At 43.8% G+C, this 21,231-nt stretch overlaps 1 long non-coding RNA gene across 1 annotated transcript; it reads right to left on the bottom strand.

Annotated features, from left to right (window-relative positions):
• Positions 1–1,220: 1,220 nt before the first annotated feature.
• On the bottom strand, positions 1,221–14,344 carry LOC117243989. The gene is made up of 3 exons (XR_004496261.1): positions 14,148–14,344; positions 3,412–3,463; positions 1,221–1,630 (listed from the first exon to the last, which is right to left on the bottom strand). It is a non-coding gene; the product is annotated as an uncharacterized LOC117243989 (long non-coding RNA).
• Positions 14,345–21,231: the final 6,887 nt, after the last annotated feature.

Raw genomic sequence — 21,231 nt, 5'->3', positions numbered from 1 at the left:
AAGGATGCCAAATGTCTGTGTGGGCATCGAGCTCCCTCAGCTCGTGTGACCCTTCAGGACAGCAACATGGAAAGGGCAGGATTTTCAAATCCTCATGATGAGACCTGTTCACAGTCCTCACGTCAAGGAGCCATTTCCCAGCACGGTGGCCAGCAGAACTCACCTGCATGTCACAGGCACAGCAGATTTGATGGGCTTACTGTCTTCTAGATGTCCTTTGAAAAAGAATGAAGCATTACTGCCTGAACCATGTTTGTTTGCTTTAAGCATTCCTGCTTGTTTAAACTGCTGTTAATCAATATGCCTCTTGTGAGATGCTGCAGTAACACAAACAAAGCAAGTTTAAGAGGTAAAAGACTATGTGTGAGATGCCAGTGACAACTTCACAGTGTGGCTGGATTTTGGAGCTTCAAATGCTTTTCTTTTTTTCCTCATGGACAAATATTAGTAATTCAGAAACATTGACTGCTCTTTCAGTCATTTTTAGAAAGATTTGGAAGAAAACTCATGGTGGTTTATCCCCTTGATGTTTTGCTTTTGTTTTTTTGTTTTTAATCATGGGTCAATTTAGAATCAAAAAAAGAAGCCAGCTATATTCTAGCCTGTGTTGTTCTGAAATCTTCCTTTTGCTGTTCTAATAAAATTTCCATTTCCCCTGAACATTCTGCCTCTGACAGCACATATAAAACCTCGTGGCTCATATATGCAGATAGATTTAGTGTCCTCATCATGGAACAAGCTTCAATTCCCATTTAATTTTGTTGTCAACAGCAAGCAGTAACTGTGTACCACTGATGTCCATTTTTCAGAGTGTTAGGAGAGCAGAGAGTGGATCTCTCCAGGTGTAGGATGAGGAATAGTCTGTGTCATCATGTTTCTATTCCAGGGGAACTTTTTCTAGAGTCCTTTAGGCAGCTAACTATTGTGTTAGATTCTTCTCTCGGTTTCTCCACAATTTTGCTGCTCTTTCAATTGCCTTCAGAATGAGGAGATACCAACAAATGATCCTGAGGGAAGAATTCATTTCCACTGGCATTGTTGAAGGCTGTTTTCCTGCTAGAAACTTTTTGGGTTTTTTTGGTTTAAAAAAACCAAGGAAAACATTTAACAACATGTTAAGGCTTCAAACTCTTGGACTGTATTTGCCACCACTGCAAAATCTCTGAAGCACTCCTTGAGTGTGTGTTATGTTTTTTACCAAAGCCAAATCTCTTGAGCACTTTTTTCCTCCCATGACCAGGTTTTCCTTGTAATTTTCTCTGACTTCACAATCTATTATGATTTTTTTCTCTAATGGTGGGAAGTCTCATACAATCATTCGTTGATATTTTATTTATTTAATTTTTCAGTATGATATGAATCAAAATAAATTTTTTATTGTAATCAAATCAAAGTGTTTCTGTGCACACTTCTTTTTCCACAGTATTTTCATTAGCTCCTAGAACCTCTTCTGTCACATAACAGTGTAATGAAGCTTATTCCATTTCTTCACACCCATCCAGTCGGACTCAATGATCTTAGAGGTCTTTTCCAACCTTTGTGATTCTGTGATCCCTTGGGTGACCTTGACATGTTTCAGGCTGCTTGTGGTCATGGCTTCACACTGCTCACATGGCAGCTCTAGGCCTTTCTGCAGAAAAGAAATTGAACCTAATATGCTTGTGGTCTCCTGATGGATCTATGCTCTATTTAAGAGATAAATAAGGAAAATTAACTCAGACTCAGAAATCAGTGACTTGAGAGAAGATTCAGCTTGTCTGACCTGACTGAGATCAGAGGATCCACCCCAGGTCCCTGTTTTTGGGCCTGCTGTGGTCACACAAGCACTGCAGTCATGGCTGGCTTAGCTGTCCACTGTGAGAACCCCATCCAGGAGATGGATCCCTTTGATCAGGTGTCACTTCAGCAGGTCACACCCACATCTGCATGACCATGGCTCTACATGTGGGAACACCACCTTGGCTGCTTCTCATGGACCTCATAAACTGCTCACTTTCCTTATCTGTCCTTTCCTTTTCATTGTTTGAGGGACTGAGTAGGGTAGATGGGCTGGCAGTGATGCAAGTTGCCCTTTGAAATGCAGCCATCCTGATGGTAGGAGCTCATCAGAGGTCAGCTTGGGAAGCTCCTGTTCAGACACAGGCAGTGGTAAGTTGGTCACAGTAAGAGCTGCTGTCTAGTGTGACCCTCAGAGCATCAGGTTCTCAGAGTCTGCCTGACACTTTGCTTTTCAACCCAGGCTCTAGATGTGCTGCATCAGTGAGATATTAACTACCATTAATGGATACAGCCCAGCCAGAATCACACTTGTTGAAAATGAGTGGGAAGTAGAGACACACAATTCTGAGGAGCTATTCCAGTCACTTCAGGTGCAGAGGAGATGCAAAGCACTTGCTCCTCTGCAAAGCAAAATAACACCAAGGAACAGCTATCTTGGAAATCATTTTGTATTTTGCTTCATGTCCACTCACAAGAGGTGCAATGCAATGCAGCTTCCAGGTATGAAATGATTTTGTCAGGAAAGTAATTTGCATAAAATTACAATCTGGAAACCACTTGAGACTAGTGAGACATGCAGCAACCAACAGCATGCAGACAGATGGACTGACCACAGGACTTGGAAAGAGAACTTTGCTTATACCATCAAATGAAGAACAGAAGTACCCACAGGGGAACTGTATGGCTTCAGTCCATGGCATGGGTTCCTTTGATGGCTCACAGTCAGAATAGCAATTAAACTCAATGAATAAAAAGGCAAAGGAGTCCCTTGCCACCCTTAAAAATCTGTTTTCCCTTGTCTTTTCTATAGAATTTGAGGGAGTTAATCTCCTTACATTTATTGTCTTTAGGCATTATGAAATAAAATAGGGACAGTAAAAAGTTCTTCATGGTCAGGTATTGTATCCAGAGGTAAATCTCTGTGTTTTCAGGTAAATTTTCTCCTGTAGGAAATTTACCATGTTGGTCTATTCCTTAGTTTGCAGCTTCTAAGGTAACCTTTGGCTGGCAGAATATAAATCTATCCATGTGTGAGTGTGTCTGTCCCCATGACATTAACACTCCTTCTAAGGACATTTTCCACAATAGTTACTGTTCCCATGTAATCGGAGACTCAGCAGCTACCAGCTGGCCTCCCTGCCCACCCAGACACCAGATCAGTAAGGAAAGCATCCTAACCTGTGCCACAAACACTGCATCACTGCAAACACTGCTGCAGCACCATGGGTCCCCCCAAGGATGCCCCAAATCGAGTGTTACATCAAGGAGCCCCTAATGGCCATGTCTCCACATGTGCATTTTTGTGTTTCTCTCCTTGCTTTACTGGGGCTGGCCCCAAAGAGCTGCCACCATCCAGGGAAGCTGCACATTTCCCACAGTCTGGGGCTGGGGGTGTGGATGGACTGGCCATACCTGAGCTGTGCTTTGAAGAGTTTCCAGTTTACAGCCACATCTGGTCTTCAGCCTGTGCAAAAAAATACAGTGGGTTTCATATGGTAGAAAATAGTGATTTCATAGCTTCAGTCATAGAATCATTATGTCCTGGGGTGACTTTATGGTGCTGAGTTCTATCCCCATTCGTCTGTTTAGCCCAGAAATAGGTTTTGTGCCTTTAACACTAGATCTGAGAGGGAAGTGGGGGAGAAGGAAAAGCAGTGGAATTTTTCATGGCTGTATTCAAGAACATAGAGATGGTTGGATAGAATGGTTGGGTTGGAAGAGACCTTCGAGATCATCCAGTTCCAACCCTGCTGCCATGGACAGGAACACCTTCCACTAGACCAGATGCTCTGAGACCCATCCAACCTGGCTTTGAACACTTCCAGGGATGGAGCATCCACAGCTTCTCAGGACAACCTCTGCCAGTGTCTCACCACCCTCATAGTAAATAACTTCTTGATAACATCTAATCTAAATCTCTTGTCAATTTAAAACTGTTCCCCCTTGTCCCACCACTATTTCAACTCCGCTTTTTCCTACAAATGTGGAAGGATGCAGGTATCAGGGAGCGGGTAAGTGTGAGCAAGTTCCCCAAGATGCTGATGAGGCACAGAGCTCCTGCCTGCACAGTGCTAGAGTTACAGGAAAGAGGCAGGGGAGAAGTTGATGGCTGATGGTATTTCACTGGGGACACCAAAGCATTGGCTGCAGGGAGAAACTGCAAGCTTACAGGCTCTATCATTTGAGGGTTAGACTTGAATAGGTAAGGAAATAGAAATAAACAGATTTAAAGGTGAAGACAGGATACATAAAAATAAAGCAAATGGATCTTTTGGAGAACATTTTGAAGAAAGGTAGTTTTACTCTTTTTTTTTGGTTCATCAAAGTAGGTGGGCCAGGAGTGAATTAAGCTGGGGATGTTTTTGGGCACACACATTGTGATTTGACCCTGGCCAGTAGCCAAGCACCCACACAGCCAGTTCCCACAGCCACCAATCCAAAGCACAGCACTATGTGGGTGCTAGGAGCAAAACTCCACTCCAGGCAGATTAAAATAAACTAGATACTTGATGAATCCTGTAGATTCCAGGGGATCTCTGGAAGTCTGCAAACATGTATTGCCAACAACAAATCTAGGTCAAATTTACACCTAACTACCTCAATTGCTGGATGCTTCTAATTACTCATCCCTCCCAGAGATATCCCAATGGAATCAGGTGAGATTAATACTCACCACTAGCAGTAAAGATAGGAAACTAGCTGAAAAAACTACAAGCTGCTTCAGGAGGAATGCACCTGGGGCATTTGTGGCTCTTCACTTCTTGTTAGTTGTAGTGGCTGAAAAACATTTTAAACCAACAGCCAGGGGCAATGAGAAATCACTTTTATGTGGCTGTGGGCACAGTGTTTGCTTCCTTCCTTCTTCGAAGGTGAGTGCCATTCCACCTCTCTGTGGTGGCTTCCTGTGGGCCAAGGAAATGTCACTGCTTGTCACCAGTCACAGGTTTTGTAATGTGGCTTTACAGCTTAGCAGAGAGATCCAGCAGATGCACATAAATGAAACCAGGGCGATGTTTTTTATTTCCTATAATAAGCAAAGGAATGGGAAACATCAGCATGCACACAGATTAATGGGCCTTTGAGCAGTGAGATGTGATTAACTCATTTCAGTCAGCACTGGGGATCTCAGCACCTCATTAGCTTTTTCATTAATGGGTACAACTAATATCTGATTAGCGTCTGTTTCACCAGTAATGAGTTCTCCTTCTTAATGGAGAGTTTTCCACTGTGTGACTGTGAAAGGAAGAGGGAAGGAGCTTGCTAATTACTGTGCTGATGGGGCACTTTGCCATCAAGGTCTGACCTAGCTGTCCCCCCACACCCCTCTTACTGGCCCTGCCACACTGGCACAGGCAAACGTGTCCTGTGCCAAGTGCACTCAGCCAGGCCTAGGGAGAAGACCCAATTTTGGATCCTTAAATCAGCCCAAGCTGTGTGTCAGTAGGTGGGACAACCTTGGAAGGACTGTCCCCCTGCCCAGGCTAGGGGGTACCAGGGGCAACAAGGGAGAGGAGATGCACAGTGATGGGAGAAGAAACACTGGATAGAGACACGGAGCAACAGCTGCTCTCACATGCAGTATTCAGTTCAGAGGTTTGTTTTTTAATAGATTTTTCTAATAGACTTTAATAATTTCCCCACTAGAGCGTGCTGTTTTCCTGTTCCCATGAGCTATCCCGTGGATTCTGGAGCACTCTCACAGCAGTGTGTCACATCACAAGCTCAGAGCATGTTCCCTCCTGACACTTCTATCTTCACAGCTGTAAGGCTCGGGATTTATTTGCTGAATCTATCTATTTTGGCCTCTGGGTAATGACTAAATGCAGGAGCCCACAGGCCATGAGGAAAAACAAGATGAAATTCTGCAAGGCTTCACACCCTAAGGGTTTCAACCAGTGCTGTTTTCTGTGCAGTTTTCCTTTCTGTTTGAAAGGGGACAGCACTCCCAGATATGTTGTGAATTTTTTTTCTTTTTACTGACTCTTTAGAAATGTTCATGATTGAAAAAAAGAAATAAAGAAAATAATTCTTCTCTTGTAAACTAATTTCCTGATAAAGAACAAATATTTGGGACTTCTGGCTATGTTGTAGTGGTACAAATCTTTTATTATGTAAAAGACTTCAGTTATAGCAGATCAAAATGTCCTTTGTGGACCATAAAGTCAACTCAGTTATTTCTAAAAGGGCTTTCATGTTATGCTACCAATGCCATCAGCTTGTAGTTTTGGATTTATTTGTTCTCAGCTGTAGTACCCAAATGTTAAATGAGGCACAGATATATTGTAAAAAACAATCAATGCTGCAAATTAATTATCTGGGTTCAATGAAAACAGAAGGTCTCTCTGGCTGCTGGCTGCCAGCAGTGTGTGAGCTGTTTGCCCAGTGCTTTCTCCATGATAATGGAAAGCACAGCAGGGCTCATCTACCAGCTCTAGACATCCTTCCAGGAACAGACAACTCTTTGTTCCTGTGGCTGCATCAGCACTGCTCAGACATCATTTGCTGGAGCTGGTCTCACCCCCAGTGCTGAGGACAAGTTTTCTCCAGCTGACTGACCATTTATATGTTCTGATTAGCATCTAACCCTGCATCTCTTGTAGCTTCAAGTACTGTCCCTCTTACCTAAAATAATGTTATTCCTTAAACTCATAAATATTTTAAGTGTTTGAAATAATGTAAGAGTACTGTTGCAGCACCATCAATGGGATTGCTATGACATGAGCTGAATGTTTACACTGTGTCCCCAGAGGTGGCAGGAAGGGAATGCTGGACATTGAAAGGTTGAACTGGCAGCTGGTGCTCAAGAGGAGTGTTCTGGGACATTTATATATGTAGATATATAAACATAAAAGTAGGATATAATAAGATGGGTCATATCCCATTCTTGTGACCGAGGACATGGAGTAAGACTGTACAGCTAAACCTCAGTGCCTTAGAAATAGTGGATGGTTTCATCTCTCCTCTCTTTGGGAACAGTTCTTGGCTGATGCTGTGTCCCAGGCTAAGCCTGAGCACAATCTGTGGGGGGATGAATAGCCATGAGCTAAAACAGTGCCAGGAAACACACTATGGGCTAAACAACATTGATGATACCAGTCTCTAGCCTGAATGTGTACCAAGAAATACCATCTGGCTTTGATGTCCTTGCCCTTCTGTTAAGGGGAGGTAAAGATGGCTGAGACACTTTTATTTTTGTAGTACCAAATGGCAGTAGAAGTAACAATGGCCATGCACTGCAGCTTGGGAGGTTCAGGCTGGACATTAGGAAAGAAACCTTTCTCACTAGGAGGGTGAGAAGGAAACAGGTCAGCCAGGAGAAGAAATGGGACCTCTGTCCCTGGAGGACATCAGGGCATGGCCCAATAAAGCCATGGCTGATCTTGTACAGTACTCTGGATTCCCTCTTGGGTCAGACACCTCCAGAGAGTCCTTTGAGCTGAGGTTTCTAGGAAGCTCTGGTGAACAGTGTTTTTCTCTTGATTTGCAAGGCTGAGGTTATGGGGTTATGGCAGTGGGCTGCTCCAGGAGGTGAATGGCTCTGGTGAACCAGCTGACATTGCAGGGTTTGGAACAAAAGACAGAAAAATTCCTTTAAACTCATCAGCACAGAGTCTCTGTCATCCAGGATTTTTGGGGGAGGCTCTATTTTGCAGGAAGGACAGAGAGATTACTGTGCTTACAGTAACAAATGTTGGCCTCATGACTGGTACAGAACAACTTCAGTTCTTCGTGTTTCAATTATTCACTTCCTTAGATAGCGGTGCCTCCTCTCCTGTGCAGTCATACAGCACAGTAACACTTGGCCATGTTCTCATGGATGTAGACCATCTCCTCCCAGAGGTCAAAGCTACATCCATTTACACTAGGCAGCATGATTTCCCATTAGTCCCAGAAGAAATAAAAAAGGATTAAAAAAATTCCATTTTTGAAATCACCTGTATGCTCTCCTTGAATTTAACTTTCTGGATCCGGATTTATGGAAATACCACATGGCATTTATAGATATTCCACACTTTGTTTCCATTGCATTCAACTCTTCCAGCTTGTCTATTGTCAAACCCCTGCCTGGAGCTTAGCACAGGAAGATCTGGGTCTTGACCAGTCAGTTTTGATCTGTTCAGCAGCCATGAAAAAGAAAGCCTGGTAAAACTTGTCTGTCAGTGAAATGTTTTCCTGTACCTCAACAGGTTCCTAAAATTCCTATCACTTGCTGCAGCAGGGCCACAGGTTTTCACTAAAATGACAGTGACACAGCAAGTCCTTGTTGCTGCAGCAAAAGTGTTCAGTGTCTTCATAACGGTGTCTGTCCTCATACCAGAAGTATAAATGCAAAACAGAAATGATTCCTATCCCCCAAGACACACAGGGTATGTAAATATTTAATATATCTACTGTGCTACCAAGAATAATCAAGAAATGGAATTAATGACAATAGAATTTTCAAAATTATTTTAAAACTTATTTTTTATAAAGTGGGTTTTATAGATAAATTCATATATTTACACACACAAAAAAAAATCTAGCTATTCTTGGAGCCTAAGTTTTACTTTTTTTTAACTTGTAGTACAAACCTTTTTTTCCCCCCCCCCAAATCTTTAGGAGTTGTGAAGTAATTTTGAAGGTCAGAGAAAAGAGTAGAAAGCACTTGTGTTTACATCATAGCAGTAAGTTCCAGATCAAAGTGAAAACTTTCCTTGGAAAAAATTAAATTTTAAATTAATTAAATTTTTAATTTCTTAATTAATTAAGTTTTTTTAACTTTTGAAGTCCCACTCTGTTTTGAAAGAACCCTCATCTGTGGAGGAAGAGTACAGCATGGCTGCTTTAAGCATGAGGTTAACAGATTTCAACTACAATAATTTATTCTGTAGGTCAGTCATTAACCATTATCCAGGCCACTATTGTAAAATTTACCCTGACTGGACTTGTCATGCTCACAGTTATAAACTCCTGGACCTGACAACCAGCATCCATCCTGGCTTTGAGGGAGCCCTCAGCACCAGCCCTGCTGCTGAGAATTCACACCAGGCACGCCACTGACATCAGCCTAAAGCTGCTTAGGCAGTGAGGATGGTCTGATCCCGTGTTGGCCTGAATTCAGTTTAGGGCATGACACAGAGGCTGCTGAAGGAGATCTTTCCATTGTCTTTAGGGGGTTTGGATGAGGACTGCAGGTGATGTCTGTGTCAGAAGCCTTTAGCACAGCTCACATCCAGAGCACTGCATTTAGAACCATGTTCCAGGTGTTCTCTCATGGGAATGGCCCCCCAAAACCAGGCCAGCAAGTGTGCAAACAACCAAGCAGAAAGGACAGCTGTGGGGCAGGGTTTCAGTCTGTGTTTTATTTGTCACGGTGGACCCAACCTGAGTCAGCTCAAGGCCAGGTCCCACCAAAGCACTCCTAAGCAGGAGGAAATGCCACTCTGCCAGGGCAGGTTGAGCCACCCCCGTGTTCTTTGCCATCTTCATCGCTGTTTCTCCCCACTGCCAAGCAGGCATTGGCCACCCACTGTTGGCTTTGACAGAGAGCAGGTTTGGCACTTCTCCTTTATTAGCAAGAGAGATGGCAATAAAAGCTCATACATGTTTTCTTTTCCACTCAGTGGTTGGACAGGAACAATGGAAAGTGATTTATGCTGAAAAAGAGTTGTACAAAGAAAGCGATGCCACAAATGCAGTCCTTAGCAAAATGGGAATGGGCAAGGGAAGGGAGGTCACAGCACACAGATCAGTAAAGTAACTTGTCCTGGTTAAAGTGTCACTTGAGTTGTGAGTCCTGATACTGTGTAAAGGACAGAAATTTCATGACTCATTCACTCTTTCCTATGGAAAGAACTACTTCTCTTGGAAAACTGTAAGTTCAGTTCATGGCACTGTTATTTGTGGAAAGACATCCCTGAGCTGGCCCAGGGAATGGAGAGAGAGAGAGGACAAGTGCCCCTATTCTACCCAACCCCAGTTAAGTCCATGGCTGATACCAGCCTGCTGTCTGGAGGTGACAGGTCCGTCATCCCTTCCCATGTATTTTCTTACCCATCATCACCAGTGCAGTCAGCTCAGGGAGGAACAGGCAGCAAGCCCATCGGGGGTCCTGCTGAGTCAGCCCTCTGTTCTGCCTGATTTTGGGATATTCCTGACCATGGTGAGACAGGAGGTAGTGAACTGAAAGCTGGAAAGCCTCCTGCTCCATTCCTCATCCCCTGTTCCATGCAGTAGCCTCAGGAAAGGCTCTGGCTCATCAGTTCATTATTGATCCATGTCACAGCAGTTGTAATTGCAGGGATGGGAATAACAATTAAAGCAGTGGAAACAGTGTAAGCTGTGGGGGTTTCCAGAGGAGGAACATCTCCCAGGCAGGCGTGGGCAGAGGTGGTGCAGCGACTGCATGGTCAGGAGCACCAGACTTGGTCTCTGGTTCCCACTTTGCAATCCTGGATGGAAGCCACCCCATTTTCCCCAATCCACACCTGATCACATGTCCATCCATCTCACTTCTCCTGCCCTGAGGACAAGCAGACCACTTGAGAGCTGTTCAGAATCCTGGAAGGCAGAACTGAACATCTGTGATGGGCACATAACATTTGGGCAAGGGGACCCCACTCATGAAAGAGGACACAGAGCACATTCCAGCAACCCTGAGATGATCTGCACAGTCCATGTGTCCTGCTGCTCTGTGCTGGGTAAGAGAGCTCAGTGTCCTAAGATTCTCCCTTTTAAGGAATAATTAAGCAGATTTTAAGCCAGAACAGTTTCACAGAACAGGAACAGACTAGGATCTTCACTGTTTAGAGCTAACAAGCAGAATTTAACACAGTAGCCTTACTGAATTAAAAAAAAGAAGTTTTACAGAAGCTGGCAGAGCTCCAGCCCCACCAATGCTTATTTTTTTCCCCTTCCCATCCAAGCTACAGCTTGTGCAAGAGGGCAAGATTGGACTGGTGCAGCTGTGGGGAGGAAAGGAGAGAGGTAAAAAGAGGGAGTGAGACCTTTCCCATCTCCAGGGGGATGCCAGACTGGCTCTCCCATTCTGTGCCACAAGGAAGAGGCTGTGCAGAGGCACAACCAAATCACTGGGCACAAGGCAAACAGCAGCAGCCACTGCTCATGGGGAGGGGCCCACAGCTCCTTTTATTTTCTCCCCTGGTAAATCCATACTGATGTAAGGGCTGCTCTGGAGTGAGTGTCCCACACAGCTATAGGAACCAGCAATAACCAATAAACACAATTAACAGATTACGTCGTCCTGCTTCTGGCAAAAAGAACCTCCCCAGCTCTTTATGATCTTTTACTAGAAGGGTAAATAAGGACACATGACATATGTACAGCTTCATTTATTGTGTCCCTGGTCTGCATTTTAGTCCTGATCCTAGTAGTTTCTCTACTGACAGCTAATGAAATCCCAAAGTGGGCTTGTTCTGATTTTTCCCACCCCTCCCATCGCTCCTATTTCTGATTTCTGAGATGTTCTGAAAATAATTCTGTTAGCAGGAAAATAAACAGGACATTATTCTTGATGGCATTCAATTGTATTTTCTCTTTCCCTGATGTCAGGCCCTGGCAGAGGGGGGTAAAGAGGAACTCAGGGCCATCAGAAAGCTTTTCTGGCACAGATGAGAAACCTGCATGCTGCCAAGCCCTTTGCTATTGTTCAGTGTGCACCCTGCTGTTTGTTTGGGACCTGGAAAATAGAGCCTTACTGTGAAATTAAAGCTGAGCGTTGCAAAGGCAGGTCAAGCAGCAGAATGAGCTGGTGCAGCAAATGGGAATTTTTGCCTTCTGTGACAGCTAATGGTGAGAAACAAGAGTTTGGATGTTTTTAATGGCTATTGTTTCTGGCTTATAGATGAGGAGCTTTAAGAGACTGAGCAGAAGTAAGAGAGAATACAAACTAGACTTGGATCTTTCAGACTCTATTCACAGGGCATCCTTTATCCCCAGAGACACAGCTAGGCCCTCCTTGGCTCAGCTCACCATGGTCTAGAATTCACTTTGAGCCTGATGGGCCTCTGACACCCTGCCCACTCAGCAAGCCTGTGTCCATCTCTACTGATGGTGCTGAGTGCTTCTGTTGATTTCTTCACATTTGCCACCTCAGAGTGAATTGGGCTGTTGCAGGATCAGGCCCTTGCCACAGCAACTTTGCATAAGCACAAGCTGGATTAATTAAAAATGCTGTTATTAAACTTTGGGAGGACTTCCTCTGCACCACATGGCAAAGCTGCCCCTCTCCTCAGGGACTCACATCCTCAGGAGATTTCCTCACATCCCTGCAAGACCTCAGGATGCTCTAGTCAGGTAGCATAAGGAAGAGCCAGCAGCTGAGGAGGCTCAGCTGAGCCCTTGATGGCAGCGAGTGCTGCCCTCTCACTTCTCAAACCTCCCTCCAGATGGCAAACAGCATGTGCTCAGCCAAACCCGAGCCACAGGCTGCAGTAACGAGTGACAACATCCAGACTGACAGCGAGGGAGAGATATTGCTTGAGGCAATGCTCCAGACTGAATGCAGCTGGTTGGGTGCAGGAGGGAAAACAAGATGCTTCAGGTGGAAGAAAGCATCTGAAATCAACCATTTTTTCCTCAGAGATGAGCCTCAGCCATCCTGCCAAGCATGTTGCACTGCTTTCACTGTGATTGCTCCTGAAATGTCTAAATTTGCACTTTCTCTTGAAGCCCAGAATTTCCCTGAGAGCCAAAGCCTGGCCACAGAGTGACAGACCAAAGGCTCAGCTGCCCCAGCATCCCATCTGCAATGGACATCCTGCAGCAGATGCCCAAGGATGTGCACACACAGCAAGTCAATTATTCCTTCTCTTCTCTCCCAACTTCTGGCAGCTGACACCCCAAAGAAGAGGTTATACTTCAATCCACCCTGTCCTACATGGATTTCTCTGACTGTTTTGACTCACATTGAAAGGCACTGCCAGTGTTGAAAGGGATCTGAACTCTTCCCATCAAGAGAGGGCAGTGCTGTCCTCACTGTCGCAGCCCAGGACACCAGTGCCAAGCAGAGATAAAGTGCATTATAAGTCATTGAAGTGGCACAGCTCAGTGTTTTGGTCTCCCAGTAAGCCAGCTGAAGAACTCTGGGGGTTACAAAAGCCAGGAGTTAATCAGTAACTCAGATGTTTATCACCTGCATGTTTAACCATTTTTTTTCCTCCTTTGCAATGCCTGCTGGTTTGGGTTATTTTTCCTTCTTTTAATGAGTAACTACTGGGAAGGGGATTAAATACACCTGTTCTCTCAAAATTTTATGACTTTTGTTGGTGGCCATTTTGACTGTAAGCAGCTGTATCCCCCAGTTATTGGCACATAGAAATGAATATTCAAGTGCTTCTCAAATTAAAAAAAAAGCAAATTCAAAGAAGCAAAAAAAAAAAAAAAAATAAAAAAAATTCAGCGCCTTCAGTACACACCATGTCTAGTCTGGCATGTTCTCAGTCCAGTGCTGTCCTGCAGGCATCTCCATGCACACTCCAGTATGACTTTACCCCTCATATGCTCTCTCAGCATTTCCTGCTGTCCTTTCTTTTCCACCTGTTCACTCAGAACCACAGCAACATTTGGAGAAATGAAATCTCTGAAAGTTTTGTGTCCTACATATCTTCCCTCTGCTCTCTGCCAGTGCTTGCTGGGAGAGGAGCAAGGAAGGGAGCAATTTTTTATTGCACAGTGAATTTTGGATTAGGCACTTTCTGTACCTGTGTAGATGAAGGAAGCCGACAATTCTGCCTGCTCCCATGTAACCTGAGGCAACGTGGTCCTGAGCACTGCAATGCTAAACCAGCTGAGCATGAAGGATTTTGACATCTATGGGAGTATGTAAAGGCACCATTAAGCATTAATGTGCACTTTTAAGTCAATTCTTCCTCTACAAAGAATGAGCCAATCTCTCTGCACGCCTTCCCACTCTATCGCTCTGATTCCTTCATGTGTTTCATTTCTCCCCAGGTCTTCACTGGGTTTGGTTGCTTTTTCTCCCTCTTTTTCTTCAAAATACAGCTTTTAAAGCAACTGTTAAAAAAGTCTATGGTGTCAAAGCTTTGTTCATAATCCACTCTTCTCAATACTGACAACAAGGTGCAATAATCCAAGTTTAACTCCTCTTTACCCACCAGAAGTGCTACAGCTGGTTTTCCTTAACTCACCTCCAGCTTCCTGGTGGGGCTGTCTGTCCCAGAGCCTCTGCTCACCCACCTTCAGCAGAGAAATAGGCTGTGAGCATGGTCCTGAGCTCACTCAAAATAAAAGCCAGGGGCATATAATTAAATGAAGAAACAATGCTTCTGCAGTACACACTCCTGGTGATGTTGTCAGAGCCTGAAAGCACACAGCTGGATGCCAACAGCCCAGGCAGCATTTAAAGGAGTGGTACTGAGAAAGGAAGGAGGGATTGATGAACATATTCTTCCTGTAAACTGGAAAAGTCTAATGACAGAAAGCCAGAAACAACAAATCCAAAAGTGTGCAGGGCAAATTTCATGGTTGCTTTTGAGAGAAGAAACTCTCTTGACCTGGCAATGATGTTACTTGATTCCTAGCATTGATTCTGAAATCCCCTTTTCTCTTTCCAGCCTACATTAAACACTAATTAAAACCACCTATTGCAAAAACAGCTCAAGGTTCATTAACTTGCCCGAAAAGCCCCAGCTCCCTAGTGAGATGAGAGAACAATATTTTTGTGTTACCAAATTGTTATTAACTGTTTCAGTTATATGCAGTGAGATGAAAGAGGCAAAAGAAAGGAGTAAGCAAGAAATAGAGATCTCACAAAAAATAAAAATGGTCAGTAATTTTCCATTTTCCTCTTGCTGGAGGTAGAGCAGTAGTTTGGTCACAAAGAACAGAACAATACAGAGCAAGCAGAGGTCCATGCTCTGCAGCATGAACAGAAATCAGCCTCCACAGAACATGCCAAGAAAACCTGTGACCACAGAGATTAGTGATTAGAGTGAGCTCTAATAGAGTTGCATGGATTGGTTTTCCATAGCAGGTCACTTGTTGAGCATGAAAATGCCATATAAAGTCATTGGTCAGGCTGAAAAGCTTTGGTCTTATAAAGCACAAGCTTCATGTGAAAGCCAGAGTCATCCCTAGATACAAAGGTTTATTTTGTCATTTTCCATAAGGCTCAAGGCAATCCAAACCAGCCTTTTCCAGTGCAAGGGGCTCAGCTGTAAATGACTGCATTTCCTACCAAGGCATCATCCAGGTGTCAAGTGCAGTATGGGCTCTCAAAGTATAAAACCTTGAAATCTTTGCTGCCCCCATTGCACAGTTACCTGCAAATCTGAATTTATGGGGTGAGAGACAACAGTGGGTGCATACACATTTCCTTTAAGTGCAGTATCTCACTTGGCACTGAGTGCCCCCCAGAGCTCCCTGCACAGCTCAAATGTGTTTGCTAATTACATATCCAGGGGGAACCTCCCTGAGCTGAGACATCCAGGCTTGAATTGGCCAGGGCCTGAACAACCACCATATTGCGCTCTTCAGTGATTGTTAACAAGGAAGTGGTCAGTTTTTACATTTCCATCTACATTCAGCTACTCCTTGTGCAACCAATTTGTCTTTTCTGCTCAGTGGCTGATGCATCATCATTTCTGGTGGGTACCTTCAGTCAAGTGGCTGCAGGTGAGAGAAGCACACGTGCTGTGTGCTGGCAGTGGGGGCAGGAGAAGGGTTGGATGGCTGCAGCAGATAAGGGGCAAGACAGCAATTCCCATAGCTGCCCACTAATTTCCCACTAAGTTTTCCAGAGCAGATGTCCTTACACTGTAAACTCTTCTGAAGTCTTCTGACAAACAGTGCTCATGGCAGAACCAGGCGTTATAGGCACGTAGGGCCTGTGAATCAGGAAAGGCAGTTTTCTCTGTTTGGAAAGCTTTTCTGCACTTTGCCTTGCCTGAGGACAGATACTCTTTTTATCTGTATTGCAAGAGAAGGCCTTATCTTACAGAAACATATCAATATCTTCACAGGGAAACAAATCACATCCAGACCTGTAGTCAACGGATATGAGCAGAAGCACTTTTTATGACTGCAGACCTTAATTCTCAAAAAAAAAAAAAAAATAGGGGAAGAGGGAGGATGAAAGAGAATAGCTCATCAGAGGCAATAACATGCTCAGAGCTCATGCAGGTCAGAACATGCCAGGCAGCACTGTTCTTCTTTTAGCACTGAACTCAGGAATATCACATGGAAGGTGTATGTCCCAGGAAAGGTATCACCCACTCCTCTGAGACGTGATGGACGTGCTTGCAGGGATGTGATGGTAGAGAATTGGTTGCTGATTCACCACTGGGATTTTTGTCTGAGTTAAAATTTTACTTTACTTTCCCGACACTACATGGCCCAGCCTGGAACTCACCAAACCTAGCAAGGTTTATAATCTACTAAACTTCAGCTTTGCCTGCAGTTTTCTCCTTGCTTCCTCTCCTGTGCTACTAATCATTGCTTTATTTCTGGAAAGTGGAAGCTAGACATGGGGAAAAATGACCAATCAAGCAATAATATTCCAGCTCTGGCCAGTGCCAGACACAGAACTTCCTGTGTTCTTACATGTACAAGGCTTTGGAGTCCAAGAGCAGGAGACTGGAGATGACTGCTCCTTATAAACACTTTGAAGGTATTTCTCAGTCCAGTTTTCTTCCTTTCCCCCAGATCAGACACTCAAAAGGCCTAAGGCATCTCCAGGACTTAATTTAATTTAAACCAAAGTGCATTCTCAGCAGAAATTCATCATCAGTGTTGCCTTGGACTCTGGGCACACCTGGAAAGGCCTAACACAATCCCAGCATTTGTACCTGCACCAGCTCCCATGCCTGGAAGGAGCTCCCAGATTGCCCTGCACATTCAGTGTAGCTTTCACCACCACTGCCACTCTGGGACGTGCACAAGGGAGGTTTGCAACACACAAACACACCCAGGCACACAACAGCACCCTGGAGTTCCACAGGAGGTTTCTGAGTTCATTGTTTCTCTTCAGGTATCAGTAAAACCACAAACTAGGACCCAAAGGAAATGAAATTTGAGGTCTTCAGGTCATGTCCTCTATGAGAGTTCTTAGTATTCTCAGGTGCCTTTCACCTTCTCTGATTTTGGTTCATTGTCTTGATAAAACAATATCTATCTCTTCCTGCTACTGCTAAGAGGTTTCCATGAATCATGGCAGTCTTTTCTATTTTAAAACACCCTGTATTTCCCTGAGCTTATGTGGGAGATATTTCAGCCTCCAAAATACTTTCCAGCACACAAGGAAAGGCAGGAAAAGAGGTGAACTTCACCCTGCCTTGTGTCTGTGGGAAGAATGAAGTCACCAGATTTGATGACTCACCTTGCTCCTCTACGCAAGGTGAGACATTGTTTTGTCATCAAGGGTGGCTACAAAGAACAATCTTGATTTACACATCAGCTTCCTCATACCAGAACCATGCCTGTGTTCTGTGTGGTGCACGTGTGCTGGTACTCAAACAGCACAGCATGACCCAACTCAGAGCCAAAAGATTAAGGCAGTCAGGATTATTCCAGACATAAATTCTTTCTAAGTCACTTCTGAAAATCCTGTCCTTGAAGTCTGCAGGCCAGGGGTTAAGAGAGAAAAAAAATCAGTCTAAGCATATGACAAAGAGGAACAGAGGTGATGACCTTAAGGAAATGAGTGTGGACCAGGATATAAGTCTCTTAGTCACACACAGACTGTACAGATGCCAAGAGCATCACCCTTCACACATTGACATAGCAGCACCCTCTCATTTTTGCTGCCATTTATAGTATCAAAAACCGAATCGACCAACCAAAGAAACAAAAACAAACAAAAAAGCAAAGCAAACCAACCAACCAAAACAAAACCCCACCTTGTATTTAATGGTCTGAACACTCTTGCTCATAGAAGCTAAGAGTGGACCTGCCCAGGATTTGAATGGGAAATCCCTGCTGTGGGTTCACAACAAGGAATGAGAGTTGATCAGTTGGTAGAAAGACAGTAGAGCAAAACTGAAATGTTCTGTTTGGTACCATCTTCACAGAACAGCAGAAATAAGATAATGGTGATTATCTTGCACAAACTGTGCTTCCTCTCAGGTCACCACTAAGAGGAGGGACTTGTATTAGCAGCAGGGAGACTGAGTATGGAGGAGGAGTAAAGGATTTATGAAGACCATGAGGAATTTTTAACACACTGCATATTTGATCTTAGAAATTTAGGGGCTCTCTGAGATTGGGATAAGATGCCCTGTATGAAGAAAATACTGTTTTGGATTCTCCAAGATTTGAGAATGCTCTATCCCCAAACAAATCATAATGAAATTATTGATGTTCCTGACATGGACCACAAAGATGTGTCTGTTCTCACATGCCCAGCTCTATGTTTTTGTGTAGGAAAACAGACATTACACAGATGAAACTCATGTTGTTACCACTTGTCCTGTACTAAAAACCTTTTTTACTGAAAAGCAGAGATCTTGTGTGTGTTGGGATGGGACCAGATTAACTGAGTGACTGGATGTTAATTCAGTGGGAAAAAGTCAATATAAAACTGAATAGCAGGCAGTGGAGTTCTGGCTGAAACTTAAGTTTTCCTTTTGCTGTAAAAGTGTCCAAACACATAATGGAAGCACCAACTTGAAGAACTTCTAAACTCAGTAAAGCCCAGGATGAATCATATCAATTCAGCTCTTGGCATAAAACTTTTGTGTCAGAAACTGATTTCTGAGGAGCCCACCAGTTGTTAAGTGTTTTCTTTCTTTTGTTTCTTCACTTAAGGACTGCAGGCTGAGCTCAGAGCATCCCCCCTGACCAGACAAGCCCTGCCAAAGCTGTGAACCAGCAGGTGTGCTGGAAACTGGTATCAGGAACCTCACTGCTACACAGCACTGTGATTTCTTTAAAATATGCAAGGAGTTCCAGGGTCAATTATGCCTGAAAAAGGTTTTCTAGAGAGGAAAACACTTAGCCAGGTTCTGGAGAGGATCACTCTGTGTCAGCACTGCCAACACTGTTTCTGGGTGCCAGATTTTCCCAAGACAGCTGCAGTCTCAGTGGCACCTAGCTCCTCACAAAGTACTTTACTCCCACCCTGTCCTCCAGAAAGTCCTTCCAAGAGGAGAGAGCTAGGAAGATCTTTCAGAGGATATCTAGCTGAGGTGTCTTCAATATAGTCCATGTTTCACAGCCATGCAGTTGAGAAACAAACCCTTAATCTATGGCAGAAATCAGGAAATGCTAGGATGCAAAGTTCTATACATGCAGACTGTAGTCCTTTAAAGGACTGTGAATATGAAGGAACAGATGCTTCAGGGAATTACCATGTGAATCCACAGCATGCACAATGCCATGCAAAAATGCTGTTTATGGTGATTATGTTGTTTTTGTGGAAACAAAGCATGCAGCAAATGGGCTAGGATAGCACTATTCAAATATTTCAGAAATGCAAAGCTTCCCCAGTGGTAGTTGTTAGAAGCCTGATCTTTCTGCAATGTAAACACTCTCTGGGAGAATAGAAGATACAAAATATGGCCCCAAGTCTCCCAGTTTGAACTGAGAGTCCAATCTAGGATTAATTAGTGCACCTGTAAATTGAATTTCAGTGACAGAGAAATGTTTAACCTTCAGTGTAAGCAGGCTGCAAGCTACCTGCACTAGATGTTATCTAGTAAATAAATCTAGCCTGCAGCAGGCTTTCTCACAAGTTTGTTGGCAGCCATCCTGTTTTCACCCCTCCTAAGAGCTCCACCAGAGAAATTGAAAAGTCATGTGAGGAGAAGCAGAAATCCTCTTTCCCCACCCTCTTTGCAGATTTGCCTTCCATCCAGGCACTTGGAAGTCCCCCACACCTCAGTCCCTAAAACACCAGCAGGTAGTTTTACCACTGCTTCTGGCATGGAGCATCCTGCTGTGCCCAGCTGTGATGAACAAGTCACTTCTGTGGATGCCATGTAGTGCACTGAAAGTGATTCTGTGATAAAAAATCCTGTGGCTTTTGCTATCCCTGTCAAAACTTCAAGAAATTTCAAGAGCATTTAGCTCCCTACAGTGAGGTAAGAATGCAATGCATTACCCAGATTCTTGTAAAATATGTAGCACAAAGGTAAATTCCTAGAGGACATTTCAAATCTTCCTTTCAGGTGTTTAATTTTCTATCAGACCTTAAAGGATTTATTTGCCAAGAGCAAGTCTTTTCAATTCAGTAGAATGTTCTCTTCAGGCTCCAGCTCCTTGGCCTCCTACCCAGGGAACTCTGTATTATGATTTTTCCCATTAAAAGCAGGTTGGGCCTCACCTGCTGAGGGCTGGGCTGTTCCCTGCAGGATCCCAAGTGCATTCCTGAAATAGTTATTGGGTGGAAACTTATCCTGGGGTCCATCCTCCTTGAATATGTAAAGGATTCCAGTGTTATCTGGCAGGTTTCCTGCAGGGTACTGCCCTGTGCTCTCCTCTCTCCTTATCTGGAGTTTCCAACTCTTTGGGAGCAGCCAGGAGGATTCTGGTGGTGTCCTTTTAGCTGCAGCAGTGCCTCTCTCCAGTGGGGTCTCCCCATGAATCCCACTGCACTGGGATGTGTCCACTTGCACACACTTCTATTCCAGCCACAAGCAGTCCACTATGGGTTTTTAAGTCTGGCCCCATCCTCATGAAGACATGACATTAAATTATTGATAATAAATAATATATCAGCATTTATTTATTATTAATTATTAATTTCCTTGTGGTGTATAGGAGAAATACCATTTCTGGGTGTTGGTGGGACAGGGGTGTGTGTGGGAATTCTGCATATACTCTGCACTGGCAGCACACCTCAGGCACTGTGTGGTTGTGATTACAGATTGCTGGTAAACTTCAGAGAAATCTTCATCTTTCGTGGGAAAATGCAGATGCAAATAAACTTATGTATCCTTATGTATAAACAAATGTATCCTAGGAAAGGGTGATTAAAGAATTTGTCATTTCAGGCAGAAGTGTCTAGAAAAAAAAAACCAACCAACCTAATCAGCTCCTCAACTGGAAAAATCTGTTCAATTTTCCAGTGAAAAAAATCAGGATTCCAAGTTATAAATGGCCTTTTCTTTCATAATTTAGACTTGCTCAGTGGAGTTGGGGTTGCTTTGTGCAACACCTGGGCAGGAAGAAGTCTTCAGCTGGTTCGTTTGCTTCCCACATTCTGTTTTCATTTCTTTTTCTTTTTAAACTCTAAAATACACCTGAAAAATCAAGTGACAGAGGTATACTTTAAAA

This window comes from Parus major, chromosome 2, assembly GCF_001522545.3.
Source record: "Parus major isolate Abel chromosome 2, Parus_major1.1, whole genome shotgun sequence".
Classification (NCBI taxonomy): domain Eukaryota; kingdom Metazoa; phylum Chordata; class Aves; order Passeriformes; family Paridae; genus Parus; species Parus major.
Note: the sequence above shows the minus strand (reverse complement) of the source record. Positions and strands in the feature narration are given on the sequence as shown.